Source organism: Anas platyrhynchos, chromosome 10 (assembly GCF_047663525.1).
Source record: "Anas platyrhynchos isolate ZD024472 breed Pekin duck chromosome 10, IASCAAS_PekinDuck_T2T, whole genome shotgun sequence".
In the NCBI taxonomy this organism is placed as follows: Eukaryota; Metazoa; Chordata; class Aves; order Anseriformes; family Anatidae; genus Anas; species Anas platyrhynchos.
In genome coordinates this window covers 19,654,542-19,666,621 of record NC_092596.1, presented here as the reverse complement: position 1 = coordinate 19,666,621, position 12,080 = coordinate 19,654,542, and the positions used below count along the sequence as shown (strand labels likewise).

At 38.4% G+C, this 12,080-nt stretch overlaps 1 long non-coding RNA gene across 2 annotated transcripts in view; it reads right to left on the bottom strand.

Annotated features, from left to right (window-relative positions):
• The window catches only part of LOC140003357 (uncharacterized), a 45,006-nt gene extending 33,561 nt beyond the window's left edge, over positions 1-11,445 (bottom strand). For both annotated transcript variants that reach the window (XR_011811850.1, XR_011811851.1), the window contains exon 1: positions 11,227-11,445. This is a non-coding gene — a long non-coding RNA (uncharacterized lncRNA). The remainder of the gene's footprint in view (positions 1-11,226) is intronic.
• Positions 11,446-12,080: the final 635 nt, after the last annotated feature.

Genomic DNA, 12,080 nt, shown 5'->3' with positions numbered 1-12,080 from the left:
TTACAGTCATCAGACAATCCTTAAACATAAACAAAGGAATTCATATGTAGCACTGTTTTGCTCACTCAACACCTATCAAAATTAATTCATAAACATAACACTGAAAAAGATCATTTTCTGATATGTCACAGCTGTAAACCGATTTACTGACCAGCAGCCTAACAACAGACTTTTAAATGAGAATGTCAACTGTTTAATTTAGATATAACTAGATGATTAATATACAGGATTTGTAATGTACAATTAATTAATGACTCACAAGTGAAGTGTCTTTGTTTAGGTTACTTGGGCTCTCAACTCAGCAAGAGATTTGAATTACTTGACTGATTCTCATATTTAGTTCCCTGAATATGAACAACTACCTAAAAATATTACCTGAAACTCTCAGAATAAAAGCAGGGGTGTAGGAAGGAAGTCACAGTAACCTTTGACAGTAACCTTCTGTAGTCTTCTAGCAGTTGAAAAACATTTTTAGTCATATGTACTATAAAAATAAAATGAAACGAAACCAAAAGTAGTTATGATCACAACCTTGAAATGGAGACTAGGACAGTAGGCCACCTTAAGAGCACCACCTTCTTTAAAAGCAATTCACTGAGAATACTTACCAGGAGTAGTAGCACTTACTATAATGACATATTAAGTCATTACCTTCTTTTTGCCTTTCTAATGCTCTTTTTTTTTTTTTTTTTACATCCTTCATCTACAAAGAAATATTTATTTTTCTCCAGCTGCTCGATAAAACAAAATCAAAAAAAAAAAAAATTCAGCCAATTTTTGAAGTGCAGTGCTAGAAGATGTGCTGTGTGATGCCCAGCAAAACTACTGTCCCACCAAGCACACTTCCACAGAGATTACAGGCCAAAAAAAAAAAAGCATTGTTTTGTGAGTAGGACTGTTGGCATTGGAACAAAAACATCACTGATGTAGTAAAAACAAATGTGGTAAAAGCACCAAAATGTCAGTTATAGTAAAAAGTACTATGGCTACATGTATCTTATAAGTGCATCATTTATTTCTATAAACAGTTAATAAAACTATTTTGTTTTCTAAATTAAGCTATCACATAACTTACAGCCTACAATACAATTGCTGTGGAATCTGGCAGCCTCAACCCTGAACTTACAATTTAATTTTTCATGAAGGTACTTAGTTCTGTAACATGATTTTGCTTCAGTGTAAAAAGTTCTCTAAAGGATAACTGATTAATTGAGATACAAACTAAATTTAAAGTCTCTATGTTAAAAGTTTAACGTAGAAAAAAAAAAAGTTTAACATAGAAAATGGCTGATGTTATTTCTGGAAAGTTGAGGCAATACATACTAACTTAAGAAGGCACGTAACAATAGGTACACATTTTCAAGAAAGAAAACCCTGGAGTCTTTCGAAACAACAAAACTCTTATTTCCAAGCAGTCAATAGCAAACCTGAGAGGGATATTAAGTACAAGTGGTACACAGACTGCTCTCTACATACCCTATTCAGTAATATTACACATTTGTGTCTATCAAAACTTATTTTTTCTGAATACCCATATAATTTTTCCTGTTGTTGAGAGGGTTTTATTAGCCTTATTTCAAATAGGCCAGTTGATAAATTTAGTTATAATTTATCCACCAGATGGCACCACAGGATTTCATAATCAGCTAAACTCACAAAAAGCAGGAGAGATAAAGCACTATTATAAAATAAGACAAGCAAACATGTAAAGCTTCGAATGGTGCTGTGCTGTTTTATCTATTTAGGAATATCTCTTTGCACCTACCTCCATCCATCAAGTACCTTTCTAGAATATAATTACTTTCAGAGACATAACAGAAATCTTCCAAAAATTAAATGACCCAATAAAATAAATCCTGCATGTTCAGAAGTCAACAACACATCAAGACTGTAGGACTGACTTCACCTCTCTCCTGTCTTAAATGTTGCTCAGTGCCATCCTCATGTCTTTCAAAGTAAAACTATTATGCTCTTATTATAAGAAAAACAGTCCATCATTTTATAACAGCTCATTACCAGCATTTAATAGTCTTACTTTCAAGCATTTTTAGCTAAAAATAAAAAAGAAAACAGACTTATTAAGGGAAAAGCTTAGAAACAGAATAGAACACATGAAGCCTACATACACATTCAGACTGCTTTTATTTTACCTTACACACCAAACAAGTCAGATGAACTTTTAGGATTGTGAAGAAAAAACATCCAATTTATATTCTCTCTCAAGTTTCAAGGATCCCAGTAGCTTTCTCCAGCCCATTTGCTTAGTTTATCTGCACTTTTCCCTGAACAAGTGTGTTCTCAGTTAACTGATGCCAAATGCCCATGCTGTTTATTGACTCTTGCTTGGCCTATTTTCCAAATCTTGCTTCAACTTGAACTGTTCCTTCCCACACCAACCAAGAACATTTTGATTCAGTTGATTACAGTTTCATTACTTGATACTTCAGCTTTTGGTAGCTCTCAGAGGTCTACAGGGGACTGAATTGAAATGTAATTCCTCACAAATTCCGATACATTACATCTTGTATGCAAAAAGTACTTGAAGATACACAGAAAGTTACAAAGAAATATTCATTATTGAACATCATCACAGTTGGTTTCATCAAGGTAAGAACACTAGGACACATATATATTAAAAAAAAAAAAAAAAAGCATTAAACCGGTTATATTAGCCATTAATTCCATCTCAGACATTGCTTGATGACTGAAGACCTTTATTTCTGAATCCAAAACTATAAAGAACATATGACAATTACAGGAGCTAAGCAGCAGCCCAAGACAAAGCTTGATGTTTGCTGAAGGAGGCAAAAGAGGAGATGACCACAACTAGTGGTACAGATGACCAGCTAGTGGTACAGAAAATGGTAGAAACAGAACTGGTTGTTCTCAACAATTAGGGGAAAGGGTTATAAAACATACATCTTACACCTTTGACTGCCTTAGACCCACCTGTGAAAAACATATTAAAATATTGTCTAAAGTGCTTATGCTTAGGGTATAGTGTTTACGACTAGAAACACAAGACTTCTGTAATAACCAAACTTAAGAAGCTATTTTTAAATTATAATTTCCAATTAGAAGTTACAAAAAACAAAACAAAACAAAATAAATACACTCTAGAAGTTCCATACAAAGCTTTTAAACTCAAAGCACATTGCTGCATACCTATGTCACCAATCACAGTATATCCTGACTTGAGAGAGACACACAAGGATCATTGAGTCCAACTCCTGGGGAAGCCATAAGTCAATATTGATGCAACACATTAAAGAGAAGTTACTATAAAATTTTCTGGGTATTCTCTGCATTTCTTCTTCTTCTTAAAGGTCTTAAAGGTCTTATTTCCATCATATCTATTTTGGATAGGCAATTCTAATCAAAAATAAAGTTTTGTTTTGTTTTAATGTCAGAACTCAAGCAAACCTGCTTCTGGATGATGCTGCCACTATGGCAAATAATAATAGTAATAATAATAATGATGATGATGTTTGAAAGTTGGTTTAATTGTGGCTTGGGGTACCTAAAGAGAGAAAAATTTTTGAGGACTGAAAAAATACAATGCACCTCTCTTGATTAACAACAATAACAGCCAAAACTCCAAATATAATTTACAGTTTGGGATTCGGATTTAATTTGGGAAATTAATTAAGTCTGAGCAAGCTTTTTGATTGACATTATTTAAGAAAAATAAGGTTTTTTGTTGCACTGGTGGTGTTTGTTCCCAAATTCCCCTTCTCCTGTATTTACTATCTTAAGTCAGGTGTCACACTCACACACTCATACTAGAACACAGTTATTTAATTTCACATTTGGAAGCCCTCCTGCAAAGGACACTATCTTTTAGAGATTACCCATGACTGGGTAATAATCACCCTTACCTGTGAGTTTTAAGGTTGATATTCAATGCTCTGAATCCAACCACATCAGTCTCACCAACTCTTGTCCAACTCTTTGGCAGTGGTTAAGAGACTGCTGCAGAATGGTCACAATTGGTTCAATAAATGCCGAGAGGTATTTGTGTAACTTGTGTACTTGCAGGATCTCTTTTCTGTTACCTTTACCATAGCCCACTCACCCTTTGTATACTTCCTCCAAAGATACTTGGAGTTCACTGATGTAATTGTTATTCTTTAATAGGCAACAGAAACAGTCTTTCAACTGATGATCCTCAATGAAACAGCATAAAGAAGCAGTTTACTTGTACTTGAGTCTGGCTGATGAACTGGAACAACCTGGTACTGCATGAAAATAAGCCATAGCAATGACTGCAGACAGATTTTGTTGGCTTGTTTTTTCTTTTCTTCCCATTCCCCCTCTACCTTTTTTTTTTTTTTTTTCCTGGCTGGAGTGAGGAACTATTTCATTTTGTTTGACATTTTTTGAACTAATGTGTTCTTACAAATGAGTGGCCCATGGCAGCTGCCTGCTGACATGAGTCTTCAGTGATTTACAGCACACATACCATATAAAGACAAGCACACACACACAGAAGTGCAAAAAACTGAAGTGGCAAAACCTGTTACAAAGGGAAAAAAAGTGTGAAAAACTGAAATGACATAGTCTGTGTTAACAGCTTGTCTCACAACCACAAACTAGAATAGCTGTTAGCAGCTGGCTATTTAAAGAAAGAGGTAATAAGAAAGGACTTACATATGATATCCTCATTTTTTCTTTTGTTCACTGACAGTGTTATGAGCAGTTGAGGATTGTTGACATAGTATTTACAGATTAAATAATTACATTTAGAAAATACCTGACAGCCCAAGAAATTCGTTGATGTTGTTAACTTCAATCATTAAATAAATCATCTGTTATTGGAAAAATGAAACAATTATGTAGAAATCACTATATTCATGAATGTGTTGTGACTTTAAAATGCACTATATTATCAAGAACAGTAGGTTACAGTAAGAAGTCTTCCAAGAAGTATTAGTATAGTTACACACAGTGCTGCACTATTTCAAAACTGAACATAGCAATTGCATATAATCTATTATAAGAATGAACATAGTATACACAAAATCAAATGAAATTAAAACTTCACTCTAGAGGGGTTTAGTATTCAGTGACTAGAAACATTCAACAGAGCTCTGCTGTTGAGAACAATTTATGTCCTTTATCTATTAGACACTTTTTAAGACTGAAAGGTTAAAATGGTCTTAATCCAACTATCCTGATTTCTCTTCTGTTATTACGAAGATTTTAACAGAACTAGTTTAAAAGCAGTAGAAGAACAACAAAGATTTCATAGAATCACAGAATTGTAGGAGTTGGAAGGGGCCTCAAGAGATCATCAGGTCCAACCTTGTAGAGTCCACATTTTTTGCTGTTTTTCAGAAAACATCATTGTTTCTGGGATGTTTTTGAATTTCAGTGTTTGCTGCACTGAGTTTCTACCCCAAGAGGAAGGAATGAAAGTGACAGAATGCACACAAGATGCACTGAATATGAGGTAAAGGTTTAATTAGTTTGCTTCACCTTTACTACACTTTTTACTATTGAAGACTTGTAGAAAATCTTGCCATAGCTTTGATTCAGAAAGCATGCAAAGCTGTTTCTCTCTGCTGACCCTAGAACACAGCACTAACAAGAAGGTAAACACACCCCAATAAAACTGTAAAGAACAATTTTATCTTTCCTATCAGACTACCATCTTTAAAAGAAAGCACTGTAGGCCTATGGCTCCATTTAAAAAGAGACAGAGTTCTGTCAAGAATTTGGAATATACTATGTATTAGTTGTGTTTTTATGTAACTAAATGTAGTTGAATTTTTGTTCATACCAGAACAAACACAACTCACTTCAAACTAGCAAATTTTACATCTAGGATCTAAAAACATATGTAATACTTGAATTACCTTTCTACAGTTCTTTCAACATGTTTAGATCTATGGGGAAAAAAAAAAAAAAAAAAAAAGGCTTGTGGAACAAATGCATTGTCTTCTGTCAGCTGCATGAAATAGCACAGCCAAGTCTGACCCTTGTGATTTCTCTGTTTCTCTTGAATCCCAGTATCAGAAGATTGGATGAAAAACATATATACAAGAATAGCTTCATCTCTTATGTTTACAAATTAAAAACGTCTGGAAGCATTACATGAAGATAAATTAAGGAGTTAAAAAGCTAGAAAGTGAATAATGTGATCCCAAAATGTAATATCCTTTCAAAATTTCAATGTAGTGTACAATCTTGTGATCTTCATTTTCAAGGACTGGTCTTGAAGATTTAATTAAAGCTATGATGTTCACCCTGACTTTGGGGGACAGAGAGACCGATATTGCATAAGAGAAGTCTCACCTGAGAAACACATGCACAGCCTCCAAACTAAAGTCAGAATTGCATTTTACCTTGCAGAGTTCACAAGAAACATAGGACTTAATTCTGAACTTGACATACATAGAGGAATTCTACCATCAATATGAAACAATACTGCTTTTAAGCTGCATAGTTATAATGCATGAAAACATCTATTGAAGTAGCTGCACTGTATCAGTGTAGTCTATTTTAGCAGATAAACTCAAATAAGTTTCACTTGAAAATGTACTAATACACACAAAAGTCATTCAAAAAAAAAAAAATCAAGATTACAGAATAAAGATGACCTAAAGATGACCTAGCTTATTCAGACCTTCCAGAGTCTAGCAGGTATAAAATATTTCTAATATATTCTCCTCTTAATAAAGAAGCCCTCATTAAAGCCACTAGTGAAAGATGTGTTTGTAATTCAGTCTTACACGATCCCTGAACACACATTTTGAAAAATGCAAACCTCACTAGCAGAAGCTTTTCAAAGTAGTTCAAATTGAAACAGCCTTCATGTCAAAAGGAGAAAGAAAGCAATGTATAGAGCTGATCAATGTGAAAATATAAAGGAGGAGACTGTAGGAAAAATATTTTATTGACATTATAGAAATTTGAAATTATGGTTGAAAGAGGTTAAAAATACACACAAAATTGATAACAGAATAGATGTCCCTGCTGTTCTGAAATCTTATTGTGTACAACCTGATAAGCAGCTAGGTATTAGAGCTACTGAATTTCAACCTACTGGTCAACCATTTGGATTGTCATAGCAACCAACACTCATAATAACCAATAGCATCTGCCTGCTGCATATGCAAAGGCCATATTATCTTTTTTAATTTAACTCGTTTCCAAGACAGCATTGCCTTCCACCTTCGTCATTTGCCACGCTACAAATGCAGTCCTTTACACAAGCAAACACTTCCACTCATGCTGATCCCATACTTTCCTCTAGCTTTTCCAATTCTCTCCTCTTGTGACATTTTTTTTTTTATCTTTCCAAAGAAACATACAGCCCTAATTTAGTAATTTTATTAACTGACTTATTACTCTATAAATTAAATGGCATATTTTTTCAAAATCACTTATGAAGACCAAATGAATACCAAAGTGGTATTTTAGAAATTTAAATAAATTTTATTTATTTATTTTAAGTTTATTGGAAATGTATTTAGGAAGAATTAAAATAGCTAACCTGTGCTGGTATTTCCTTCAAAGCCTATCAGAACTTAAATTAACATCAAGACAGAACAATAATCTCTGACACACACATCTGGCCTTGTTCTTTTGTCTCTGCTAACTGAGATCCATTTTCAAGCATGTACTCTTTCATTAAGGATTTCAGAAGCATATACCAAATTTATCTTGTTTCCTAATGCAATTCTATTTTTGCTTTATTTCATTCTCTTGTACATTTTTGCTACACTTCTGGTGGTGTTTTTTTGGGCTGTTTGTTTTTTTATGTCCCCATCCCTCTATACCCCCCTACCCTCCCAGTACAAACACCCCTGTCAAAGAGAACATATTTACAACATTTTACTACACAACATCTCTTTTACAAAACTTTTGTTACAACATTCTTTTCATTCTTTTGAACCTTTTTTTTTTTTCAAATATTTCAATGGATTGAAATGATTAGTTTTGAAAAATGTAAATGCTTATATTTTCCTAATTGCTTCTACCTGTGTTCATAGGAGAAACATACAAACCTTTGGTGATGTCCTCAAAGTCCCTGCTGTTTAACTGGTTTCTTAAAATCTGGTAGATACTTCTTAAAATATGAAAGATACCTGGACATTTAACTACTTTCATGTCACTGCCCTGTTTAACAATTCCAGAAATCATCCCACTACTTATTTTACATGTTCAATTTAACCGTTCAGAAATAGCTTCCAAACCACAGCCAGATCCTCAAAAACATTTAGCATTTAATCTTCACTCTTCCTCCAGAATTTGATAAATGGCTTCAAGAAGTACAGCAATACTAGTAGTTGTACATTAAAGTTTGTTGAGCTACAAAGTATTCTGTATTTTTTCATATGATCCCACACAATTAAAACAGCAAGGTAGTATACATATTAAATGTTTTATGGCAATTGATTCCTGCAAAGACTTCAAAGTCTGTTTCCCATGCCTCCCACAGAGATATAATTACTAAAAAAAAAAAAAAAAAAGTTTCCTTTGCCAAGCTTTCTGCACAGGAACTTTTGCTTCATTGCTGGATAAAATAACTTATGTTCTAAAATTTGAAGTAGTCCTCAAAATATAATTATTTTCCCTTAAAGAATGAGACATACTGTCATACAATTTTGATAACAGTGTGTCAAAAAGGCTTCTGGTAGAATTATGCGAAGTATCGATATAGCCAAAGTGGGGAGATATGGACTCGATAGGTAGCCTATGATGTGGGTGAAAAACAGGAAAAATTGGTAGGACCAAAGGGTTGTGATCAACAGTACAACATCCTACTGGCAATTAAATACTGGCAGAATCCCTCAAGCATCCCTGGGCCAAAACTGTTCAACAGCTTCATTAACAACCTGGACAACAGCACAGAGTACACCCACAGCACAGTACCATTAATGGCAACAACTGCTACATTGGAAGGCAGAACTGTTATTCAAAGGAAAGTTGGCAGACTGCAGAAACAGTCTAAGAACCTCATCAAGTTCATAAAAGGCAAATGCGGAGTCCTGTATCTGTCAGGATGCACCTCTACACAGCAGTACACATTGGGCAATAGCTGGCTAAAGAAAGACTTTAAAGAGACGTGAGGGTCCTGACATGAATCAGTAGCACCCTTTCAGCGACGGCAGCCAAACACACACCAGGCTGGATTAGAAGAAACATGGCTACCAAACTAGAGTAAGTGATTACTCCCTCCTACCATGGTTTGTTTCATACTGTATACTGCAGCCTGTTTAGAAACCCTCCAACCTTGAGACAAACACTGATACACTCCAAGGAGTCCAATATAGGCCACAAAGATGATTAGGGTGATCCATGTGATCCATAAGAAGAGGTCAAGAGAACCATTTATTCAGTTTTAAGATAAGACTGGAGGGGATATGGAGAGGGAATGTCTTATTCCTATCTACATCTGCCAAAGGTGGAGAAAAGATGAAGCCAGACTTCTTGTAGGTACACAGTACTGTGAAAAGAGGCAACAAACATAAGCTGCAACAAGTAAAATTCTGATGAGTTGTTTAGAAGTCTGTACAGAACAAAAGCACAGCAGTTCAACAACTGCTTGCTTATATTCAGATCGTGTCAATCATTGCAACTGTTACTGAACCTTTTTTAAGGATGAATTAATAGTATCACAAATCATATATATTTTCTATTTGTTACATTAACATAGTGAATTCAGAACATCGTAGAAGATATTCCAAGAGCTTCTTGCTTTCTTTGCCCCTTTTTCAAAAATAACAGAAGAGGCTGATTAAGGGTTTATTTTACACAAATTGTATCATGCAATGAGGCATGGTAATAAATAACATTCAAACCATAACTGTTTGAAAGCCAAGTCTGATAAAGTCAAGAAGGGTGGCTTTTCCTCATATCTCACTACAAAAAATGTCAGAATCTTTACAGGTAACAGATCAGTTCCAAACATACATCAAGTACTAAAAAGAAAAACTCCCTGAATAACAGGGAACAACAGAAATACCAAGAGCACCTCTGAGTTTTTCATTTCTGAAGTTTCGCGCCCCAGCGACTCTGCGCCCCAGCGACTCTGCGCCCCAGCGACTCTGCGCCCCAGCGACTCTGCGCCCCAGCGACTCTGCGCCCCAGCGACTCTGCGCCCCAGCGACTCTGCGCCCCAGCGACTCTGCGCCCCAGCGACTCTGCGCCCCAGCGACTCTGCGCCCCAGCGACTCTGCGCCCCAGCGACTCTGCGCCCCAGCGACTCTGCGCCCCAGCGACTCTGCGCCCCAGCGACTCTGCGCCCCAGCGACTCTGCGCCCCAGCGACTCTGCGCCCCAGCGACTCTGCGCCCCAGCGACTCTGCGCCCCAGCGACTCTGCGCCCCAGCGACTCTGCGCCCCAGCGACTCTGCGCCCCAGCGACTCTGCGCCCCAGCGACTCTGCGCCCCAGCGACTCTGCGCCCCAGCGACTCTGCGCCCCAGCGACTCTGCGCCCCAGCGACTCTGCGCCCCAGCGACTCTGCGCCCCAGCGACTCTGCGCCCCAGCGACTCTGCGCCCCAGCGACTCTGCGCCCCAGCGACTCTGCGCCCCAGCGACTCTGCGCCCCAGCGACTCTGCGCCCCAGCGACTCTGCGCCCCAGCGACTCTGCGCCCCAGCGACTCTGCGCCCCAGCGACTCTGCGCCCCAGCGACTCTGCGCCCCAGCGACTCTGCGCCCCAGCGACTCTGCGCCCCAGCGACTCTGCGCCCCAGCGACTCTGCGCCCCAGCGACTCTGCGCCCCAGCGACTCTGCGCCCCAGCGACTCTGCGCCCCAGCGACTCTGCGCCCCAGCGACTCTGCGCCCCAGCGACTCTGCGCCCCAGCGACTCTGCGCCCCAGCGACTCTGCGCCCCAGCGACTCTGCGCCCCAGCGACTCTGCGCCCCAGCGACTCTGCGCCCCAGCGACTCTGCGCCCCAGCGACTCTGCGCCCCAGCGACTCTGCGCCCCAGCGACTCTGCGCCCCAGCGACTCTGCGCCCCAGCGACTCTGCGCCCCAGCGACTCTGCGCCTCTTCCCACAGCTCGTTTTTCAATCTTTCAAATACTTAAGAATTTTGTTCAACTTCAGGCTGACCTGTGTGCACTTGGGCTTCTGCAGCCTTTTTTGTTTTCCTCCAGTACTTAAAAGGGAGCTTAGAAGCCACCTATGTAATTTCACAGGATACAGACAAGGTGAAGGAAGTACTCAAACTCCTCAACAGTAACAACCACAGAACCCAGGAACTCTTACCTGCTGTCTCCTGAACTCGAGTCACTTCCAACGTGCTTCGCAGTGAAATAGTCCCACCAGGGTTCTTCTGAAGAAGGCACCACCAATGTAACTGGCTCATAGAGTCTCTAAAGCTATTTCACAGAGAGGGCAGAAAACTTGAAGGAAAAGCAGCCTAGTAGGGAACACTGAGCCCGATTCACCACGAGAGAAAAACACCCTAGGCTACCCAAGCCTCAGTTTCTCCTGGGGAGGCAATTCCCCCACCTGTCCTCAGGCTTCCTATATAACAAAGGTCAAATGACCCACACCTGGCAGGTTGCACTTAACAAGGGTGAAGCCAAGAGACCTTGTGGAATAAGCTCGTCTACCTGGCTTCAAGGTTTTAAGGTCTATTGCTCCTTATCACTTGTAGAAATAACCTGACAAGGGGCTTAGTGGTTACAGTTGACATAATGAATTAAATACAAAATTTGCACAAAGCTCATATTTCTGTTAGTCATTCTGTGAGCAAAATTAGTACAGAGCCTGTTAAAAAAATAAATACAAATAAATAAAAGAAATGAATAAAAATAAAATGACCTTAAAGGCAAACTTGCCATCATAGATTTTCATCTGTCTAGTCATGACAGATAAACAAATTAGCAATCAGAATTCCTTTTCTTGATATTAATGCTATCTACATTTTCTTCTCTGAGATCCCTTCTTTATGCAGGACTTTTCTAAATCTAGCCCCATGACCTCTGACTGGACTATTTATAGAATCATAGAATATCCTGAGCTGGAAGGGACCCTTAAGGATCATCAAGTCCAACTCCTGGCACCGCACAGGTCTACCCAAAAGTTTAGACCACGTGACCAAGTGCACAGTCCAA